Below are 7,841 nucleotides of genomic sequence, written 5' to 3' on the forward strand. Positions count from 1 at the left end.
TATAATGCAGAATGCTTTGACCTTATTGATGATCTGATTATAGAGGACGGAGAAATTTTCAGTGGTGTTAAAGGTAATATGTCGGTAACACAGTTTGTCCTCTAATTGATGTTAGGCTTCCTTGAGATATAGGTCTGTGGGCCATAATACAACATTGCACCCTTGATCTGAAGGTTTTATCACAACATCAGGCCATTCTTTGATATTAATTAAGGGCTTTCTGTTCTCCTCATTAAGATTGTGAATCTTAAATGCTCTAGATCTCTTAGTTCTATTTATTATAATATTATTTATGTAAAAATTAAATTAATATACTCACTTCTGAACTGATGTTTGTTTTGGGGGTACAATGGGAAATTCCTTTTGCATTTAAATCATGGATCTGTGGAGGGTTCAGAAATTGTTGGTGTCTATGAAGGTCCTCTAAATTCCTCCATGGCTTCAAGTTCCTCAGCAGAAGTTAATAATGATTCATGGGTTAAAGGAGAGTCTGAATGAGAAAACCAATAATCAACTGTTGGTTGCTAATATAGGGGTAGATGTATTAAGCCTAAACAAGTGATAAAACAGTGAAAAATAAGTGACATTGAGGCTATCAACACCACTTCCCTATCCTCCCTGCTTGACTCCCTTCTCTCTCCTATACTGTCTCTCTCATTCCCTGAACATGTCACTTCCTATACAAGGCTTCACTTACTTCTGCTCTTAACTCAGTCGCTCCACCGTTCACCTTCACAGATCAACACCTGAATCATGGCAAACCAAATGCTCCAGATAGCCGCAAAAATGCTCATGTACTGCTGAGGGACAGTGGAGGAAGTCACGCTCTAAGGCAGACTTCCTCTATTTGAAACTTATGCTATCATCCTTCAGTGCTGCACTTTGCCTTGCTAAACATTCATATTCCAAGAACCTCATCTCCTGCCAGTCTTCCAAGCCCTGGCACCTCTTTGACACCCTCAACTCCTTCCTCTGCCCTCCCTCACCTTGTCTCCCCTCCTCAATCTCTGCTCTTGACTTTGCCACTTACTTCACTTCCAAAATTGATTCCATATGTCAGGACATCACATCCAACCAAACCATCAGCAATCAGCAACCTCCTCTCCCTTAACATTCATGCCCATCCCTCTTACCAACTCTGACATCTTTCTCCCATGTATATAGGGAGGAAGTCATGGCTCTTATCCATTCATCCCCCCTCTACCTCCCCACTTGACCCTATCCCCACATGCCTCCTCCACTTCCTCTGCCTGTTCCCATCTCATTTGGCACTGTCCTCTTTGCCTTCAAGCATGCACTCTTGTCCCCTATTATTAAAAAACTTACCCTTGATCCACACACTCTCTCCAACTATAGACCCATCTCTCTCCTCCCTTTTGCCTCTAAATGCCTTGAAAGTATTGTTTACAACCACCTTACTGCCTTTCTTTCTTCCCTCTCACTGCATGACCCATTCCAGTCTTGCTTCCATCCTCTCCAATCCACTGAAAATGCCCTCAAGAAAGTCTACAGTGTCCTCCTTTCTGCTAAATTCAAGGGCCACTACTCTCTGCTTATTCTCCTTGACCTCTATGCTACTTTTGACGCTGTGGACCCCCGTTCCTTCTGCAAATCCTTCACACCCTTGGTCTGCATGATACTGGCCTCTCCTGGCTATCCTCCTTCCTCTGTGACCATACCTTCTCTGTCTTCTCTCATGGCTCCTCCTCCCCACCACTTGAATTAACTATAGGTGTCCCCTAAGGGTCTGTTCTAGGTCCTCTCCTTTTCTTTCTCTATACATCCTCTTTAGATGAGCTAATGACCTCTTTTGACTTATTATAGCATCTAAATGCTGATGATACTCAGGTTTACTTCTCCTCCCTTGACCTCTACCCTGCTCTCCTCACTCGTGTATCCAATTGTCTCTGTGCTATAGGCTAGTACACACTAGCCGATCCGTGCTGAGGCTGATATTGGTGATGGCCAGGACCCAGCAGAAGGGGCGTCATCGGCAAGTGCATACACACTTGCCGATGCGGCCAGGACAGGCAGTGATGGCATGGGGGCAGCCCTGGGGAACGACGTCCATGCTGCATCTGTACATGTTCAGACAAGGGAGGAGGTTGTTAACGACATTTAGTGTACGCACTGGACGAGATTGTGAAAGGTCTCACTCAGAACAGCCATTCTAAGTGAGATCTTTCAAAATCTCATCTAGTGAGATCTCATCTTCCTGGTTGTTCCACCACTTTCTTAAACTTAACATATCTAAGACTGCATTGATCATCATCCCACCCTCTCACACTATCTCACCTCCCACAATTTCATTATCCATTGATGGCACTACTATCTTCTCTAGCCCCTAAGTATGTTTTCTTGGAGTAATCCTTGACTCCTCTCTTTCTATCAAACCACACACTCAGCACCTCTCTCAAACCTGTTATTTTCATCTCAAAAATATTTCTAGGATCAGACACTTTCTCACCCAGGATACCGCTAAGATCCTTATCCACTCACTGATAATCTCCAGACTAGACTGCTGTAATCTCCTCCTATCTGGCATCGACTGGCAAATGCCTCTCTCCACTCCAATCTATCCTTAATGCTGCTGCCCGGCTCATCTTCCTCACCAAATGTACTGCATGCTCCTCCCCTCTCTTACAAGCCCTTCACTGGCTTCCATTCCCCTTCAGAATCCATTTCAAGCTTTTAACACTCACCTACAAAGTCCTCGTCCACTTCTCTCCCATTTACATCTCTGACATTATCTCCCTTTATACTCCTGCCTGTCCTCTTCATTCTGCTAATGCACCTCTACCTCCAAGATTTTTCAGTTGCTGCTCACTTTCTCTGGAATTATCCCACTCAGACCCTCCACCTCTCTACAAAACTTAAAACGGGCTCTCAAAACCCACTTCTTTACTAAACCCAGTTGTCTCTCATCCTAAGCCCTCTGTCCCACACTCTCTTTTGGCCCCATCTGTGTCACCCTTATAAATGTGCCTCTCCCCTGTAGAATGTAAGCTTTCATGAGCAGGGCACTCTTCCCTCATGTGCTTTTCCATCTTTGACTTAACCTTTCTTCTTTTCAATACTCCGATGGCACCAAATCCCCCAATTTTCTGCCGCCCTGATATTTATTTCAGTGTCATCTGCGGATGCAGCTATGTTTATATACCCTGTACTTGTCCTATATTGTCTTGACCTGTAAGTCACCTGTTTTCTTGCTTTGCTTATTTGTTTATGTACTCTGTAACTTGGTGCTGCAGATCCCATGTGGTGCCATATAAATAATAATCATAATAATAATCATAATAATAATAATAATAATAAGTGGAAGGTGATAATGCACTAGCCAATCAGCTACTAACTTTCATTTTTCAAACCTGTAATGATTGGCTGGTGTATAATCACCGTCCACTTAACACTTCTTTATCAATGCTTTATCACTTCTCCAGGCTTAGTGCATCTGCTTCATAATTTCCAGATACTTCAGGGATCTGTCTGTCTCCTTGAGGGCATACACTCATGCCAGGGGGTTTTCTGAGTACCTATAAACCCCCCTGGCTGCTGATCCATCAGAGCAGCAGACAGATTTTATTTTTATACATCTTCACAGAGCCTCAGGAAGACTCTCGGTTAAGCTCCCAGTGGTGCTTTGCAAGAAAGCTGGCTGGATATGCCAGTGAACAAATGGTTGTGTCTATATTCCCTTTGTTATCAGGACCAGGAAGTGACAGCACGAGAGGGCAAAATAGAACTTCCACCCTAAGAGCACGTTAATGTTTAATGCATTCTCCGTTTGTGTGAGGTTTTTTGTTTTATCTATGCACCATTGTACCCTTGTGGGCTCTCTCAGCTCTGTTTCACTCGCCACAGGTTACTATTCCAAATAGTTGGTGACAAGGACCCAGGGGCTTATTGGAAAGGTCCTCTCCACGAAGGGTAACTTGATGCTACTATTAAACAAATGTCCACACTCTGTGTCAGATGCTGGGGGCTTACTTATCATGCGGACCAGGTGAGGCTCTATGCTGATGTTGTTTGTTTAACTGGTGGTGGGTAGAGATGTGTGTGGTGTGTATGTGCGTGGGAAATATTTAATGCAGAGGAGGAGGGTGTGTGTGTGTTTCACTGGTGGGGGGAGTGTGTTTGTTTGTGTGTGTGTCTGTGTGTGTGTGTGTGTGTGTGTGTGTGTGTGTGTGTGTGTGTGTTTTTTTCACTGGGGGTCTGTCCTGTTTCACTGGTGGGGATGGTGTGTGTGTGTGTTTCACTTGGGATCTGTGTTATGTTTCACATGTGGGTTTGTGTCATGTTTTACTGGGTGGGGGGAGGGTGTGTGTCACGTTTCATGGAGGGAAGAGGGGAGTGTGAGTGTGTATGTTTCACTTCGAGTCTGCGTGCATTGTTTCACTTTTTGGAGGGATGTGTGTTTGTCATGGTTTACAGGGGGAGGGTGTGTTTGTATGTTTCACTGGGAGTCTGTGTGTGTCATGTTTCACTTACTTTGGTGGGGGGAGGGGGATTGTGTGTGTTTGAGTCATGTTCCACTAGGTGTGTTTATGCATTTTTATGACATGTTCCACTGGAAGATAGTTCCATACATGTCAATAGTACATATGAAGCATGAATGGAAATTCAGGAAGGCAAGGGGAACACGGATATCTCTTATTTATCACACTATGGGATAAATGTATGAAATGATGATATGGGGGAGGTAGTGGTATCTGCGCACGTTATGTGCACTGATACCACTCCCCCACATGTATTAATACAGTGGTGTGTTTCCAGTAACATGGGTGCTGATACTCCTAAAACAACAGGTATGGTCCTTTAGAGAAGACAAAGAACCAAAAAAAGCAACTATAGGCCTTTTCCTGGGCACACTTGAAAAATTGAAATTATGAAATTATTAAAAAATAACTTTTATTGATATATAATTTAAGAAAAAGCGAGAGCTGGCATCAATGATTAAAGAGCATAAGTGTTTACCAGTACCAACGTACCTATTATGGGCAAAATTATAATATAGGTGAGCGAAAATAAATAAACCCTCATCCATAGAGATAATTCATACATATCCTCTATAATCAGGAATTTATATGAATGAGGTCACTACCTCGAGTCCGATATGATCTGACAAATGCTATTGACCTGAGATCAGGTTGATACAATGGGTCCCAAGTTGCTTTAACTGTTGGAGAGTAAAATACCTACAGTACCTAGTATTCCCTGGTGGTTCCCCATCCAGGTACTGACCAGGCCCTGCAGTGCTTGGCTTCCAACATCAGACGAGTTTGGGCATATTCAGTGCGGTCTGACCGTAGGTAAATTTGTCTCCTAGGCGCACCGTTTTCCGATTGTATTGGGACCCAGGATCAATCACAAAATAAATGAATATTAGATTATATATGGTCAAAAATGAATAATGATAATAATACAGTAGACTTATAGATTCTTGCTGGGAGATCTGGTCAGTGGTATTCTAACTTCAAACAATAATGCTGACTATGGGATCTTGAGATTGATATTACCAAAAAACAGACTCTTTACAATTGTGCTCCCAAGCAGCCTAAGCAGCAGGAGGGCTTTATAGTGCCCACAATGGCAGAATAGTAGAGACTCTATTACAATTGTGCTCACAACCAGCCCAAGCAACAGGAGGGCTTTGTGGTCTCCACAATGATCAGGACAATAGAAAATGTATCTACAGTATAATCATATCCCTATTGATTAGAGCATATATGGTAATTGCAAATTACAAATGTCCCTTGTGAGAGGGTTCCTCCTTCTCCACCCTTACCCAGTAGTTATGCACCAGAAGAAATATTAAGCATAATAATCATGAGGATATAAATATATGGATATATCACATAACATAGATTTAACTGCTTTCCCCTAATGGATGGGGAAGTGCATGGTGAACCCTGTGGGAAAGCAAGGGGGAGCCACGGTTGGGCAGGGAGAGCCCATTTTCGGCCAAGAGCCGATGGCTGTCTTACCCAACCTCTTCAGGAGACCCTCAGACCAGTGGACGGGGCAGGAGTCTGATCTTGGAAGCCAAGCACTGCAGGGCCTGGTCAGTACCTGGATGGGGAACCACCAGGGAATACTAGGTACCGTAGGTATTTTACTCTCCAACAGTTAAAGCAACTTGGGATCCATTGTATCAACCTGATCTCAGGTCAATAGCATTTGTCAGATCATATCGGACTCGAGGTAGTGACCTCATTCATATAAATTCCTGATTATAGAGGATATGTATGAATTATCTCTATGGATGAGGGTTTATTTATTTTCGCTCACCTATATTATAATTTTGCCCATAATAGGTACATTGGTACTGGTAAACACTTATGCTCTTTAATCATTGATGCCAGCTCTCGCTTTTTCTTAAAGTATATATCAATAAAAGTTATTTTTTAATAATTTCATCATTTCAATTTTTCAAGTGTGCCCAGGAAAAGGCCTATAGTTGCTTTTTTTGGTTCTTTGTCTTCTCTAAAGGACCATACCTGTTGTTTTATAGTTGTTATAACTATCTTCCTGGAGCACCACCAACTATTTGCTGAATTTATTATTTAAGTAGGCCTCTATGTTGGTTTAATAATAATACTTCTAAACTAACTGAACTGAAATCGTTATATCCTGTGCAGATTTATTTCTTTTTGCTAGTGCTGATACTCCTGTCCATATTGGCACTGCTACAGATGGAGCCACGCTAGTCGCGGCCCCGTCTGTGACTAGGCGTGCCTGCTTGGGTGTGTCTATTGCCGACAGCATCTCCATCTGCCTGTGTGTGTGCGCACGTGACAGAGATGCACCCCATTCACTTGAATGGAGAGGGTCTCTGTCCGCGTGCTAAACACAGAGACGCTCAGAATGGGAGTGTCTCTGTGCACTCCCGGTGTGACTAGGTGGACAGATCGCCTAGTCATGCTGGGAGTGCACATTTGCATCTTGTGCACATTTTGCATATCTAAATGATGGCATGCCAATGTGCAGGGCAATGTGTGACCATTACGATACCCACAGCTATCAATATTGACAGCTGCAGGTGGAGATGCCCTATCTCAGAAGCAGGCCTTTTTTCATTGGTTCTGTAAATTAGTGTTTGGAAACCCTCCTTTCAAAATCCTGCATTTGCCACTGGAGGGGTTCAGTGTTCATAGGTGCTGAGGTTGTAGATTCCTTCTTATGATTAACAAAGAATTTAGTAAGCAAACGTTTCTTTCCATATAGGTGTAGGTCCTTTTCCCATTCAAAACAATTAGATGTATTAGTGGGTGAGAAAGTTAGTCCCTTTTGGAAAACTGATATGTGGTCAGGAGTAAACACAATCCTAGTAAGATTCATCACCTGTAAATAATATTTGTCATATATTTTCTCCTGTTGGTCCTCTGTTGGTCACTTGTGATTGGTGCTGGGTAATTGGTGTGTCCCATAGTCTTTCTTCACTTGTTCTTCCTTCACTTCTCATGCACGGGTTGGGATTGAAATACCAGCAGTTGGAATGCCAGCTGTCAGAATACTGGGGGTCATTCAGACCTGATTTTTTTTCCAGTCCTGTGTTCGCATAGTCGCCGCCCATAGGGGAGTGTATTTTTGCTTGCAAGTGTGCAAACGCATGTGTAGCAGAGCTGTGCGAACAGATCTTGTGCAGTTTCTGAGTATCCCAGGACTTACTCAGCTGCTGCTATCACTTCAGCCTGTCTGGGACTGGAACTGATGTCAGACACCTGCCTTGCGAATGCTTAGGCATGCCTCAGTTCTCTCAGCCATTCCCTGAAAATGCTCAGTTGCCACCCTCAAGAGCCTTCTTCCTGTCAATCACCTTGCGATCGGCTGTGCGAATGGAT

At 43.3% G+C, this 7,841-nt stretch overlaps 1 pseudogene; it reads right to left on the bottom strand.

The window, feature by feature from the left end:
• Positions 1–5,192: 5,192 nt before the first annotated feature.
• LOC134968238 (5S ribosomal RNA) lies at positions 5,193–5,311 on the bottom strand (annotated as a pseudogene).
• Positions 5,312–7,841: the final 2,530 nt, after the last annotated feature.

Source organism: Pseudophryne corroboree, chromosome 10 (assembly GCF_028390025.1).
Source record: "Pseudophryne corroboree isolate aPseCor3 chromosome 10, aPseCor3.hap2, whole genome shotgun sequence".
Taxonomy (NCBI): Eukaryota; Metazoa; Chordata; class Amphibia; order Anura; family Myobatrachidae; genus Pseudophryne; species Pseudophryne corroboree.